This window comes from Pelodiscus sinensis, chromosome 10, assembly GCF_049634645.1.
Source record: "Pelodiscus sinensis isolate JC-2024 chromosome 10, ASM4963464v1, whole genome shotgun sequence".
Classification (NCBI taxonomy): Eukaryota; Metazoa; Chordata; order Testudines; family Trionychidae; genus Pelodiscus; species Pelodiscus sinensis.
Genome location: NC_134720.1, coordinates 2,337,645 through 2,353,283, shown reverse-complemented (window position 1 = coordinate 2,353,283; position 15,639 = coordinate 2,337,645). Strand labels below are relative to the sequence as shown.

The window sequence follows — 15,639 nt, the reverse complement described above, 5'->3', positions numbered from 1 at the left end:
ATGCCTCGTGAAACCAGGTTTACCTGTGCTGATCGAGAAAGGCTTCTTTGTCGACGCGGCGCGTCCAGACTGCCCCGATCTGCCGACAAACAGCTGATCGGCAGAGCGGGGCAGCCATTTAAATTTAAATGAAGCCGCGATTATTTTAATCGCGGCTTCATTTCCCTCTGCCAATCTGTCTAATCTACATGCCTCCGTCGACGGAGGCATGTAGTCTAGACGTACCCAGATAGAAGAACGAATTTGAATCAAATGATGTGTGATTTTTCAGCCCTTTCAAGATGAAAGGAACGGCACTGTCGGGGCAGATCCTGGCAGCAGATTCCACAGAACATGAAGCCAACAGAGGAAGATTCAGGTGGTCTGTAATCTCCAGAAAGATGATGCCGCTGGTCTGGCTCACGTCATCCTCTTCAACCAGGAACGTCTCAGGACTCGGCTTGCGTAAGAACACACAGCCAGGCGACAGGGAAAGTTTATAGACGGCCATGGCAAAGGCAAAAAAGAACAAAAGCCCTATTTTGATCTACTTCAACATTCGTGCTTTGTCTTGGACAGATGAATCTTAATAAAAACAAACAAAGTCAGCATTAGTGGTACATTGACGATCCCAGGGAGTCAAATATGACAGGGTAGGATTTCAAATGTTATTATTCCTTTGGATTATTTCTTATGTGATTGCAGTTATGCAATCAGCTGTCAGAGTCAGGAGTTAAACCAGATCACAGAACTGAGTTGGCATTAACCTCTCCGACTGAGGCTGCGGTTTATGAAAAACTCCTGTCAACCGTCTGGGGGGTTTCCAGTCCTGGAGTTTGCAGTCCTGAAACCGGAGGTGTTTTGTGCTGAACGTAATGGCAATGAAAAGGGCCCCAGATCCTAACAGGGTGGAGAAACTGCCTGGACTCTGTTGGAGCAGCAGACTGCATGCAAGGAATGGACCCTGCTGAGCTACCGTGGTGTGTGTTTGGAAAAGAGCCGGAGAAAGGCCCAGAAAATAGAACAACCCGCTGTCTTGTCTGGGGAGCTCCATATGAGGGAGCCAAAGAGCCAACAGTCACTCGCATCTTTCAGGAAGTATTTCATGTATTTTTCCATGCATATTCTTACTTCAGGGCATTGGTAATATTAGAATTAACATGGTCTGTTTGGTTGTGCAGTCCCTGTGAAAGCAGATCTATTATCCATTTGTCCTCTGTTTCCTTTTTTCTGTGTGAAATGCAAAATAGACGCACAGGCCAAATTCAGCCTTTCTGCACAACCTCAGAGGATCAGAAGTTGCTACATGAAGGAGGCAGATTTTGGCCCTGTGTCTAGACTGGCCAGTGCTTCAGGTGTGCTCCCTCTACCTAGCCCACTTGATTGCCTGTTTCCAGTGCATCTCCATTATCGACGGTTCTGCCAAATGCTCAGGAGCCAACCAGAGCTTTGTGAACAGCAGCCTGTGCCCAAGGGGGCCATTTGTGTTATCTTGAGCATAATGCCGTAAGAGAGAAAGCGAGACCTGCCTGGACTCCATTCCCTCACCTACAGCCTCTGAAGATGTATCTCTCTTACACACACTCCTTCCGTAATGTGTCTTGTTCTTGTAAAACGCCCAAACATAGAACGAAATCCTGGCTCTACCGAAGCCAAAGAGTTTTTTCATCTACTTCCGTCTCTTCAAGTCTTCCTTTCTGCCAAAACTTTCTGAAAAACACCATCCTGGCCACCGAGGATGTAGAAGCTCTTTACACCAACATTCCACACGAGGATGGACTACAAACTCTCAGGAATTTTTTTTTCAGGAATATCACTGATGCTCTGTAGTTTCCTCAGGAAGTCAATGGTGTCTTGAAGGTAGCTAGGAGTGCTGGTAGCATAGGGTCTGAGGAAAGAGTCAATATAGCCGGATAATTCTGCTGGGAGGGTGCCAATGCCTGAGATGATGGGATGTCTGGGATTTCCAAGTTTATGGATCTTGGGTAGCCGAGAAAAGACTTGGGGCCGGGGGGGGGGGGGGGGGGCAGGGGTTGTGTAGATTTGGTCCCACGCTATAGCTGGGAGTTTCTTCAGCAGATGGTAGAGTTTCTTTTGGCATTCCTCAGTGAACCCAGAGGGAAGAGGCCTCTAGAATGTGATGTTGGTGAGTAGATTGGCAGCCTCCTGGTGATACGCTGACCTGTTCATGATGACTACAGCACCCCTGTGATGAGAATGTCAGAGTTGTTTTTGAGGCTGTGGATAGTGTGGCGTTGTGCATGGCTGAGGGTGTGTGTTACCCAATGTCATTTGTTTACAACTACAGCCTGTTCATGTTTGCGGAAGCACTCATTGTGGAAGTCCAGGCCGTCATTTCGATCGTCAGGAGGAGACCACATAGAATTCTTCTTCTTGTAGTGTGTGTAGGAGGGATCCTGTGGGTCAATGAGATGGTGGGACAGTCAGCGAGATGTTCAGTGGTGTACTGGAAATGATCCTTCAGTCAGAGGCAGTGAAAATAGGCTTCGAGGTCACCACAGAACTATATCCTGGGGCGGGAGGGGGGGCGGGCATGGGGCAGAAAGAGAGTCCTCAAGCTAGAACAGACTCTTCTACCGGGCTCCTTGTGTAAGTGGCTGGATTGACCGTGTTGGTAGGTGAGCTGAGGGTACCATAGCTGTAGTTTCCTGTGGTATGTAGGAGTGTAGATAGTGTATTGTCCTTTTTTCTTCTGTAGGTGAGTGCTGAAAATGGCTTGTCTGGTTTGTGTGAGGTCCAGACACGTAAAAGTTTGTGTGAAAGCTGGGTTTTTCCAAAGCGTCTCTAGTTACCAGATGTGCCCATTATGGTGGGGTAGTCTCATTCATCAGGGTCACTCTTACTGGGGAGGGGCAAGGTTAATAATTCTACCAGGGTGCTGTTGTGTTACTTGTACCATCCTCTGGACCTCTGCTTCTTCCTCCCTCCCCATGGGGCTCTGCTGCAGGGTCTAGGTCCCCCAGAACTGGGTTCTTCTCCCCTTGGAAGCAGAGCAGCCCACCGACACTCACACCCACTCCCAGAGCGCCTCTGGGAGGGGCGGTTAATCAGCGCTCACCGCCTGACCCCTTGGTGTCCCTGGACTCAGCAGGCTGGGTGCACAGCAACACCAAGCGGTGACATCCTGGGCCCTTGCACTCCGTGGATTGATTTAACAGCACTTCAAGCTGCCACCTCATAGGCCCCTGGGTTCAGCACCTCCCTGTCCCCACTGTCACCCGGTAACTGCTCTGCCAGTGACTTGCTTGACGAGCAAACTCACAGAATGTTTGGGCGCTACAGGTATCTGTAGCTTGGGCACAAGGCGCGTTGTTCCAGAGTGAATAGGGAAGCCAAAACAATGCCCCTCCGGGGGTGGGAGAAGTGAGAGAGAGTGAAAAGCAACCAGCTTAACAGTGAAAGTTATTTCTTTCCAGGTAGGAGCCAGACAAGTGGAGACAAACAAACACAAGAGTGACACTATTCAGTGTAAGTGAAAGCTGATTACCAATGTTGGGGCGACAAACGATGACTGCTCACATAAGGCAGGGTCAGGACCCTATCGGTGGAGAGTGGATGGGGGGGCAGTCTGTTCATCCAGGGCCCCCTGCGAACACCTTAGGGCCACCATAAAGTGAGCCACCATCTGAATAAGACTTCTGGTACACTGGCCAAGGGAGACAGGGAAGGGTCGGTCTCTCCCCGGCAGAGGCTGCAGGGCTGTGAGCAGCCTGTGGGCCGCGGTGTCCAAACGGAGCATCTGTGCCACAGCTCCTGTCAGAAGCCCCCTGCAGGGAATCGTTCCGAGTCCCGTCTGCCCATGGCCCATTCTGGCTCTGGAAGGCGTTACCAGCCGGCAGTGACTGTCTGGGACAGACCGGCTAGGACCAGCCGCTGCCCCCAACGAACCAGCTGAACCGTCTCAGCAAAGGGGAAGTGGCCACACCCCCTGCCTGGCCGCTGGGGTAGCAGCCCTGTTGAGCTGGCCCTGCAGCAGACCGGCTGCTCTTCACTCGGTGCCAGGCCTGCAGCTGCCTTTGTCCTTCCAGGCCTTGCGCCAGCCCCTGGCAGCCCCTGTAGAACCGTAGAAACATAAAACACGGGAACTGGCAGGAACCTCAAAAGGACATCGAGTCAAGTCCCCTGCTCTCATGGCAGGAACAAGCACCAGCTAGATCATCCCTGACAGGTGTCTGTCCAACCTGCTTTGAAATATCTACAGTGATGGAGATTCCAGAACCTCCCCCGACCTCTTCATGTTCTGCCTTCCACCCCAGCTCTGCCTCTGCTTTACGACTCTGCTTCACCCTCCTCCTCTCTCCTTTGTCTTCTGAGGGTGTGTCTAGACTGCAGGCTTTTTTAGAAAAAAGTGACGTCTAGATTGCTGCCGCGTTCTTTCGAAAATAAATCGAAAGAACGCGGCATTTTTTTCGACCACGGAAAACCTCATTCTACGAGGCCTTTTTTCGAAAGTACTCTTTTGAAAAAAGGCTCTATGTCATGCAAACTGTGCTTTTTTGAAAGAGAGCATCCAGACTGCCTGGGTGCTTTCTCGAATAAGCGGCTTTTTCGAAAGTACTGGTTGTAGTCTAGATGCTCTTTTCCCAAAGAGGCTTGCAGTCTAGACGTAGCCTGAGTGTCTCTAGTATTTACATGCAGCTTGCTTCCTGGACTTTGCTCCTGGCTCCAGCTCTCACTGCTAGGCTGAACTCCCCCGCCACCATGAGACCTAAGCACCCAAGGCCCAGTGTGATAGAACACTCCCTTGCAGTCACACTCCTGTAATAACCTTTGAACGCAGTGTGCATTGGAAGGGATTGTTTGACTACGCAGGGTTCGTTGCTCAGCATTGTCCTCATGAAATGTTGTGGCAGCATTGAAAGGGTTTGGGTAAGAGGGCAGCATGAGGGCCCTCTAGTTCCACCCACTGCCAAGATGCAGGGGTTGTTGTTCCTAAACCAGGCTGGGGAACGTGAGGGCCAGATGGGTCCCCTGGCTTGCCTGGATCCGGCTCCTGAGGCTCGGAGCTTCCACTTCAGCATTGTGGGGCTGGAGCACATAAAATCTACTAGCCAGGGACCTCCTAAGCTCTGGTGTGCAAGGGGAATGTGGGGAGTGTATTTTTGCTTCGCACTTGTGTGTGGCCCCCGACTGTTTTCCTGTGGGTCTGCGGCCCCCGCCCCCTGAAACCTTTCAAGACAGGTGAGTATCCAGCCTCCATTTGAAAAATTCCAGTGAAGGATCTTCTACAACCTGCTTAGGCATCTATTCCATTGTTTGCTGTTCATACAAGAAGTTTTCCCTGAAATACAGTCTAAAACTGCTGGGGCGTGGTTTGCATCCACTGCCACTCATTCTGCCTGGTGTGGCGAGAAAGAACAAGTTTTCTCCTTCTTTCATATGGCAGCCTTTCAAGTATGTGAAAACTACGACCACGTCTTCCCGTAATCTCCCCTTTTCCAACTGAGCCTACCCCATTTCATCAGCCTTTGTCCATATGGCTCGTGTTCCATCCCGCTCAGCCTCCTTGCCACTCGCCTCTGGAAACTTTCCCTGTCCTCTACATTGGGGTGAGCAACAGAGCTTCTGTGGGTCAATTGAGATCTGGGGACGGGAGCACACATGAAGTCTCCTCTCCCCCAAGGGAGCATGTGGCACTTAGAGGGAACCATCAGCTGTTTAAAACAAGTAGCCAAACCAATCCCTACAACACTCCAAGCATGAGTGAAATCCCAATTAAAGCCGTATTTTAAGTTTATTTGTCTGTTTAGAGCAATCACCAGAAAATATTTCCAATCGGTGTCAGTTTTGGAGCCTTAACACAAGTTTGATACTTTGTACGCTGTCTTCAGTACCGATAAATCAAATCTGCCGAGACTTGCAATTATTGTTGTTTTTTAAACATCTTACGATCCACTTTGTGAAGAGGAGAATGAGAGAGTTCATTTCTTCCAGGAATATTTCCAAGTAAATAATTTACTGAAAAACAAGCAACATTCCAGGCATGCGGGAAAGCAATGGCTAATATCATGGTCTCATCTTGGGAGGGAAAAATCAGCAAAAATTGAATTGCCAGATTTTAACTTAATCAATAGTCCACAGTCACTTAAACACAAAAGAGTTGCCCCGAAGTAGCCCAAAGTGGCCGGCTGCTCAGGACAATATTTATTTGTATCTGTGCCTGTCAAAGACCAGCAGCTCCTCAAGAGTGTTCTGGGGAAAAGCCCTAGAATTAGAAAGTCCTCCTGCGGGGGAACCAGCCTTTGGCTCTAACAGCCTGTGTGGCCAGGCCCGACCTGGTAACCAGACCCATAGCCCAGTGTAGTCCAAGGAAAGACTCTTTGAGATCAGTGGGGTTATGTGGAAGAAGAGACGCCCACCCGGAGGTGTTGCTGTTCCCCCCAAAATTGAAGAGCTGGAACAAACGGGAATTTTCAGTGACGTTGAAGCAGTGTTTGCGCTCTGACACCTCATGAGCGTTTCCTGACAGCAGGGAGAGATCCCCGGGGTGACGCTTTAGCTCTGCTGCTCTTGCAGGGACGCACTGACACATCCAAAGCCGGGCGACCCTGAACATGCCAGGGGCCACCCACTCCCGCCTGAGCAGCCCCGTGTCTGCTGGTGTCACAGGGGGCTCGCTCCTTCCACCCTTCCTGGGAGGATGGGGGCAGATCATGGTGAAATGCGAAGCAGTTATCTTCTGAGTGTCCCAGCCCGCCCACCGCTCACTCAGCCTGCCTGTCCCAATGGATGTGCGGGACAAGTGCAGCCGAAGCTCCCAGCCCTGCTAGTGGCTCCACCAGGGACACGTCTACATTGCTGCTGGTAGAGCAAGAAGGGCCAACTGGGACAGGCTTGGCAGGGGGGAGGAGGAAGGAGAGAGAACCGCCCTGTCAATCAGTGGGGCTGAGCCAAGTGGCGAGTGGGGGGGAGCCCAAAGAAGAAGAGCAGCAGAGGGAGCTGCAAAATGCTGGAAAGTTGCACCTTGAGTGCATCACTGCTGCGTTCTGCAATACTGGGCCTCTTCCTCATTGTGTCCCCAAGCACCCAGGTGTCAAGTGGTTGCTATGGAAACTGGATGGGCCTGGCTGTGCTCCGCTCTGCCTTGCAACCTCCGGGCACGGGTGCAGGGACTGCGGTGCTGCTACTGTGGGTGGGCAGGGGAGCGGGGCAGGGCCTGGCCCAGAGAGTTACGGCCCTGGGGGGGGCGGGTGCTTGTGGGCCATGTGTGTGTCTGTGGCCTCCCCGCATTGACTGTGCTGTGGCTGGCGGTGCAGGGAGAAGGGACAGGCGCCGTCTGCCTGTCCCCGGCTGTGTCTGCCAACGACACCGTGTCGCAGACGGGACGCTGGCCAATGGGCTGCGGGTTTCCAAATGGCCCGTCCCGCGGAGCAGGCAGGATCTGCCTTGGTGAGCAGTGAGGCAGGGGGGTTGAATTCACAACGGGAAAGAATCCAGCTGAAATACTCCCCCCCGTTTGATGGGCTACCCAGTTCCGCACTGCCCCTAACCCACTGGACAGGATTTTCCATCCCCAGTAGCTTCAGCCTGGCACTGGCTAAGTGCCTGAAGATGTGCATATGGCTATGAGGCAGTTCAGAGGCCGGGTCACTCTTCTGGGTGATGGGACGCTTAGGGTCCAACCCCTTCTCCTTGCTGGGCAGAGGGGGGTGATGAACCCTGTGGGTTCCCTCAGGCCTGGGCTGAGGCTGTCAGGGAGGCTCCTCCCCGGCCCGTTTTGTGCAGAGCGAGGGGAGCTCAGCGCACACCTGCCAGACTGGGCCTTGCAGGGGCCTGGAGGCAGAAACTGAGGTGCCCAGGGATCTGGCAGCAGGAGTCCAGGCAGCGGCAGGGCCAGGCCGTGGCTGACTGGGGCTGTGTGGGTGGCGGCAGCGCCTGGCACTGGGGGTAGGTCCCTGGGTCCCATGGGGTGCTCCAGGCCTTCAGTTCCATGTCTGGGTCTCCAGAAGCGCAACGCTGGGAGAACAGAGCTTCCCAGCTGCACAAGGCTGGGGGTAGACCATATGCTGCAAGAACGGGGCCATTTAAAGACTTAAAGAGACATACATAGAAACAATCACTGAGCACAGACCCCGCCCTTTCTTCTTCACCCATCCCAGATGCTGCAGAGAGGCTTAGGTGAGGAAATACAAATTCAGAGCCATTGGGTGGGGTGGAATTTTTATTTAAAATGTCGCTGTGCAGAAGGCAGGGTCCAGAGCTGAAGCAAAGGAGAGGCAAAAATTGGATTTATGCCCCTATCTTCCTACTCATTTCATTAGGTCCTGGGGAAACTTGGGAGAAGAGGCATATTCCGAGTTACTGACTCAGAGGAGATCCGAGTTGCACACAATTTATTTTAGTCCCAGGACTCTCCGGGCTGGAAGAGTCACCTCATTCTGCTAGATGCCGTCATTAAGTCTTGTTTTGATGCATATGGACCACTGCCTTCTGTGCCTTGAATAAGGACCTTGTACGTGGTGGGGCAGTATGTTTTGAAGAGATTTTCCACCAAGGTGTTACTTCCTGCAACCACAGGCTTGTGTTCCCGGTTCATGTAGTTCCATAGATGCAGGGAATAGGAGTTGTTGAAGTTCGGGCTTCTCTCCCAGGGTATGTCTACACTAGAAAGTTAGTTCGAACTAACGGACGTTAGTTCGAACTAACTTTCCTATGCGCTACACTAGCGCTCCGCTAGTTCGAATTTGAATCGAACTAGCGGAGCGCTTAGTTCGAACTAGGTAAACCTCATTTTACGAGGACTAACGCCTAGTTCGAACTAGCTAGTTCGAACTAAGGGCTGTGTAGCCCTTTAGTTCGAACTAGTGGGAGGCTAGCCCTCCCCAGGTTTCCCTGGTGGCCACTCTGGCCAACACCAGGGAAACTCTATGCCCCCCTCCCGGCCCCGGACCCCTTAAAGGGGCACGGGCTGGCTACGGTGCCCGTGCCAGGTGCAAGCCTGCCAGCACCCAGCTAGCAGACCCTGCACCTGGCACGGCACAGAGCCACCCACCCGATGCCCCCCAGCCCACCCCCTCTTGCCGGGACCAGGCTGGCGGCTCCCGGGAGCTTGCCCTGGACCGCAAGAGGCGGGCACCTTCCTGGGCTAGTGCGGACATCGTGGACCTTGTCCACGATCTCCGCACTAGGCACAGGAAAGTGGCCGTCTAGGGCAGGAGAGCTGCCAGCCTGGCCACCCAGGACCAGGTGTGCATGAAAATCAAGGGGGTCCACTGAGACCCCCGACACTGAGCCCTGAGCTTACAATGGCCGTCCTGGGTCAGACCAAAGGTCCATCTAGCCCAGTAGCCTGTCTGCCCACAGCGGCCAACCCTAGGGACCCTGGAGGGGATGGACCGAAGACAATGACCAAGCCATTTGTCTCGTGCCATCCCTCTCCAGCCTTCCACAAACTTTGGGCAGGGACACCACTCCTACCCTCTGGCTAATAGGACTCCATGGACCCAACCTCCATGACTTGATCTCACTTCCCTTTAAACTCTGTTGTAGTTGTAGCCTTCACAGCCTCCTGCAGCAAGGAGTTCCACAGGTTAACTATTTGCTTTGTCAAGAAGAACAACTTTCTCTTACTAGTTTCAAGCCTGCTACCCATTCCTTTCCTTTGGTGTCCTCTAGTCCTTCTTTATGGGATCTCAGGAAGAACTTTTCTGAATGCACCCTCTCCACCCAACCCCTGCTTTTACAGACTTCTATCCTGTCCCCCCTCCGTCTCCTCTTTTCTAAGCTGAACAGTCCCAGTCTCTGTAGCCTCTCTTCATCTGGGACCTGTTCCCAACCCCTGATCATGTTAGTTGCCCTCCCCTCTCCCAGCCTTTCTCTTCCCCTCTCCCACCTCCTTTTCCCAGTCTCCCCCAGTTTTGTTCAATAAAGACAGAGTCAATGTTGGAAGAAACGTTATCTTTATTTTGTACATCAAGAAGAAGGGGGGCTAGGGAAGGGCAAGTGGAAGGAGGTGAGGGAGGAATGGGGTACGAGCCCCCGATGGGGAGGACTGGGCTGGCTCTGCGGGCTTCTGGGGGTGGAAGCTCTCCTGCAGCCCCCCAATTACTCCCTCTCCCCAGATGGCAGCCTGCGGCAAGTGCAGCCGGGCTGATGGCCGAGTGGTGTGATGTGCCCAGTGTGGGCACTCAGGGCACTCCAAGCCAGAACTTCTTTGCAAGCGGGGCACCCCTTAGAACTGTGTGTCCGGGGTGGGGGTCGGGACCCTTTAAGCGCAGCCCTCGGCTAGCCTGAGACAGTATCTCCATGCTCTAAGTCCTCCTTTTATGCCCTGCCGGCACTGCTTCCGGCCATCCTTAAGCCCTGTTCAGAGTCCACTCAATGTGGACTTACTAGTTCGAACTAGCAAAACGCTAGTTCGAACTAGTTTTTAGTTCTAGATGCGTTAGTTCGAACTAGCTTAGTTCGAATTAACTAATTCGAACTAAGTTAGTTCGAACTAGCGCTGTAGTGTAGACGTACCCCCAGACTTCAAAGAACTGGCTCCATGATGAGTAGGGGATAGGGAAGAAACGCTGAGGATGCAGGAAGGAAATGTTCTGACAATTTATATCCTCCACGTTATGGAAATTGGTCAGGCTGCACAACGCTTTGAGCCTCCTTGTCAGTAACCTGGGACCTTGGTAGCCCCAAATGTCTCCTTTGTAATTTTGAACAAAATCCTCCATGCAATCCCAGAGGAACCCGTGATGGCGAGAAAAGCCAAGAACCGCATTGCCGGAGACCTGGGAACCCTCGGCCGCCACAAAGTTTTCCAGCGGAATAGGCCTTATGGAGATGACATCGGTGTCCATGTAGATCCCACCATATTTCCAGACAAGGGCAAGCCTGCTAGCGTCAGCGCTGACATGCAGCCAGTACCTTTCCTCGGCTGGATTTACCTGCAGAGTTGGAAAGGGATCAAGAAGATGCAATTGACACCACTTTGAAACATCTCAACACCTGCTTCTGTTAGCTATATACTGTATAAATCTCCCAGACGTGTCTACCCTAATTGTAATTCCTTTATCAATTGATGTCCATTTTTCTTTTTCAGGTATGAAATGTTGCTGGAAAAAGGCAAGAGCAAATGTAGCTTTTGTTCATTGTCATAGTACGAGTGTGTCCAAGGCACAGTAAACCCCAAGGAAACATCTGACTTATGAAATAATGAGAATCTTCTGAATCACAATAACATAACAATGGTCATACTAGGTCACACTAAATATCCATCTCGCTCAGGATCCTGTCTGCCGACTGTGGGCAAATCCAGGTGCTCCAGAGGAAATGAACAGAACAAGGAATCATCGAGAGATCCCTCCCCTGTCATAAGAACGTATGAATGGCCATACTGGGTCAGACCAAAGGTCCATCCAGCCCAGTACCCTATCTGCCAACAGTGGCCAATGCCAGTTGCCTCAGAGGGAATGAATCAACAAGTAATGATCAAGCGATCTCTCTCCTGCCATCCATCTCCACCCTCTGACAAACAGAGGCTGGGGACACCATTCCTTACCCATCCTGGCTAATAGCCATTTATGGACTTAATCTCCATGAATTTATCTAGTTCTTTTTTAAACCCTGTTCTAGTCCTACCCTTCACAGCCTCCTCTGGCAAGGAGTTCCACAGACTGACAATGCACAGTGTGAAGAAGAACTTCCTTTTCTTTGTTTTAAACCTGCTGCCCATTAGTTTCAGTTAGTGCCCCCTAGTTCTTATATTATGGGAACAAGTAAATAACTTTTCCTTATTCACTTTGTTCACACCACTCATGATTTTATAGACCTCTATCATATTTTCCCTTTGTCTTCTCTTTTCCAAGCTGAAAAGTCCTAGTCTTTTTAATCTATCCTCATATGGGATGCATTCCAAACCCTAATAATTTTAATTGCCCTTCTCGGAACCTTTTCTAAAGCCTGTGTATCTTTTTTGAGATGAGAAGACCACATCTGTACACAGTATGCCAGATGTGGGCGTACCATGGATTTATATAAGGGCAATAAGATATTCTCCGTCTCATTCTCTATCACTCTTTTAATGATTCCTAACATCCTGTTTGCTTTTTTGACTGCTGCTCCACACTGCATGGACATCTTCAGAGAATTATCCACAATGACTCCAAGATCTCTTTCCTGATTAGTTGTAGCTAAATTAGCCCCCATCATATTATATGTATAGTTGGGGTTATTTTTTCCAGCGTGCATTCCTTTACATCCAGTCATCCATTCCCAGCTTCTGACAAACAGAGGGACACCATTCCTACCCATTCTAATTGGTTTTTGGCCTTAATTATATTTTTACGTATCATTTGCCAGAGTTTATGCTCCTTTCTACTGTCTTCACTAGGATTTAACTTCCATTTTTTTTAAAGGACATCTTTTTTTCTCTCACTGATTCCTTTGGTTTGTTGTTCAGCCATAGTGGCACTTTTTGGTTTTCTTTTTATGTTTTTTTTTTATTTTGGTGTATATATTTAAGAAAAGCCTCTATTCTGGTGACTTTCAATTGTGAGATTCTCATGGACTTCCCGGAGCTTTGGAATAGACCCCTCCTGGCAATCTCGACAGAGGTTAAAAAGCGAGAGAGAAATTCAGGCTTTGAGTTATGCAGTGGCAGGGTGGGCTGGTGTACCAATATTCCACCCAGCTGCTGCTTATTATTCAGAGTCTCCACTTTCATTTAAAAAGTAATCAAGAAGATTCACTCGGCTTTGCTTGGGTCCTTAACTCAATTCATTTTTGTTTCTCTTCATTTCAATCATTGCTGTGGGGTGGGGCTGAGGAGGAGGGGTTCAGTCTGCAGGCTGCCTCGAGGAGAGAGGACGACCCCAGTCCTCTCTCATCGCAGTAACTTGGGGTCAGATGAAAAGAGCCTCTCCATGGTTCATCTCTCCCTTTCTCTCCCCAGCCAGAGTGAGGAATGCAGCCAACTGTGCACTTTCCCCTCGCTCCCTGACAAAGGGGAACAGCCAGCAGTGCCTCCATATGAGTTGGGGGGGAGAAGGGAAGGAGAGCTTGAGCCCCGAATGCCCTCCCAAAGTGCGCTGGGGGATGGGAGGCTCAGGGATGGGGCAGTCCATGATGGATGGGCAGGGGCTCACCCAAGCCAACCCCTTTCACCTGCCGGGTGATTCTCTCTTTTCTGTATGGGTACGTCTACTCTAGCCCCCTAGTTCGATCTAGGGAAGCTAATGATGGCGAACGAAATTGCAAATGAAGCGCGGGATTTAAATATCCCGCGCGTCATTAGCATGTTCTCAGCCGGTCGCCATTTTAGAAATTGACTAGCCCGAAGTAACTGCCTACGTCTACACGCGGCAGTGAACCGGGATTCCGAATTAAAGCCCTAACTCAAATTATCTGTTATTCCTCCTGCAATGAGGTTTACCAGGTAATTCGAGTTAGGGCTTTAATTCGGAATCCCAGTTCACTGCCACGTGTAGACGAGGGCAGTTGCTTTGGGCTAGTCAATTTCCAAAATGGCGACCAGCCGAGAACATGCTAATGAAGCACAGGCTATTTAAATCCCGTGCTTCATTTGCAATTTCAGTTGCCCTCATTGGCCTCCCTAGATCGAACTAGGGGGCTAGTGTAGACATACCCCCTGCCTTTCTGAGAAGCAATCCCATTCCAGGCACATCCCATTTTCCTGGCACAACCCAATCCTGACCTTGCCTTAAGTTATGATAAGGGGAAGCTTTATACTGACTTTGGTGATTCTAGCTCTGACCGTTTAGAAGCATGCCTGCCTATGTTTCCAAAAAGGACAAAACAAAAACTCAGAGGGGTGTGAACTCTCAGAACAACACTTCTGAGAGGAGCGGGTAAAGAGTGGAGCCTTTTCCCTCCCCTCCATTGACCTCTGAATTCTTCTCTCACTTCTAAAGCTTGTGCCCAGACATTTTTGTTGCTGTCAGGCACATTTAACAAGCACTGAAATCATGTTTCCCAAACAGTAAAGCCTCACTTTAAATTCATGCTGATTGAAATTTTTCAAATACAACATTTTTATCAGTCTCTTGCCTTTTTGGAAAAGGGGGTGATTCACCATTTTGAGAAAATATTGTTATTGAAATTATGATGGAAGTAGTCCATTTGCCATAACTCCTGCCATCAGGAAATACACAATGGCCATAACAATTTCAGTCAATATTTTGACTATTGCATGGCAAAGTGTCATGAAATAGGGGTCCACCCTGGTTGCAACAAAAGGACAACAGCTTCAAAACTTGAATAAAAATGTTCCGAGCCCTTCATGTGCCTCCTCTTCTACTTGATCTAATATATTTCCCCCTTAATATTTCCTCTCACCTTATGATACCACGAGAACAGAGGTGTTTCCTGGAAAAAAGTTTCCATCTCGAAAGGAAGAAGGAAGACATTCTTCATCGCAGACAGAAGAGCGAAGGCTGCGGAAGTAGAATTTGAATCCCGCCATGTGTTATTTTTCAGTCCTTTCATAAAGAAAAGAACAGGTCTGTCTGGGTAGGCCCTGGCAGCAGACTCCACAGAACATGAAGCCAACGGAGGAAGCTTCAGGCGGTCTGTGGTCTCCACAAAGATGATGCTGCTGCTCTGGCTCACATCAGTCTCTTGCGTCAGGAACGGCTCAGGACTCGGCTCGCATGAGAAGATGCAGCCAGACGACAGGGAAAGTTTATAGACAACGCCCATGGCAAAGAGAAAAAAGAACAAAAGCCCTATTTTGATCTCCTTCAACATTCTTACTTTGCCTTGGGCAGATGAATCTTAATAAAAAGAAACAAATAAAGTCAGTGTTAGTGGTTCATTCATCATCCCTGGGAGTCAAATACGACAGGGTAGGATTTCAAATGTTATTATTCCTTTGGATTATTTCTTATGTGATTGACAGCTGATTGCAAAACGGGAGAATCAGGAATTAAACCAAATCATAGAACTGAGTTGGCATTAATCTCTCCAACTGATGCCACGATTTATGAAAAACTCCTGTGAACCGTCTGTGGGGCAAAGCCCTGGAGTTTGCAGTCCTGAAACCAGAGGAGTTTTCTGCTGAACATAGTGGCAATGAAAAGGGTCCCTGAACATAACAGGAAGGAGAAACTGCCTGGACTCTACTGGAGCGGCAGACTGCATGCAAGCAAAGGACCCTACTGATCTACAGTGGTGTGTGTTTGAAAAAGAGCAAGGGAAAGGCCCAGAAAACAGAACAACCCGCTGTCTTGTCTGGGGAGCTCCCTATGAGGGAGCAGAAGAGCCAAAGTAATTCACACCTTTCAGGAAGTGGTTCGTGTATTTTTCCGTGTAGATTCTCACTGCAGGGCATTGGTAATATTAGAATTCACATGGTCTACTTGGCTGTGCAGTCCCTGTGGGAGCAGAGTTACTATCCATTTGTCCTCTGTTTTCTTTTGTCCGTGTGAAATGAAAAATAAACGCACAGGCCAAATTCACCCTTTCTACACAACCTCAGTGGATCTGAAGTTGCCTCATGAAGTTGCTCCATGTCTGGACTGGCCTGTATTTCAGGTGTGATTCCTCTGTGGGGCCTCTTGATTGGATGTTACCAGTGCATCTCCATTATAGACAGTTCTGCCAATGCTCATAAATCAGCCAGACCTTTGTGAAGAGCAGCCTCAATGCCGAAGAGGGCCACCTGTGTTATCTTTTGGATAAGGCTGT

General features: G+C 50.0%; 1 pseudogene; it reads right to left on the bottom strand.

The window, feature by feature from the left end:
* Positions 1 to 8,159: 8,159 nt before the first annotated feature.
* On the bottom strand, positions 8,160 to 14,722 carry LOC142830840 (alpha-1,4-N-acetylglucosaminyltransferase-like; annotated as a pseudogene).
* Between the last annotated feature and the right edge of the window lie 917 nt (positions 14,723 to 15,639).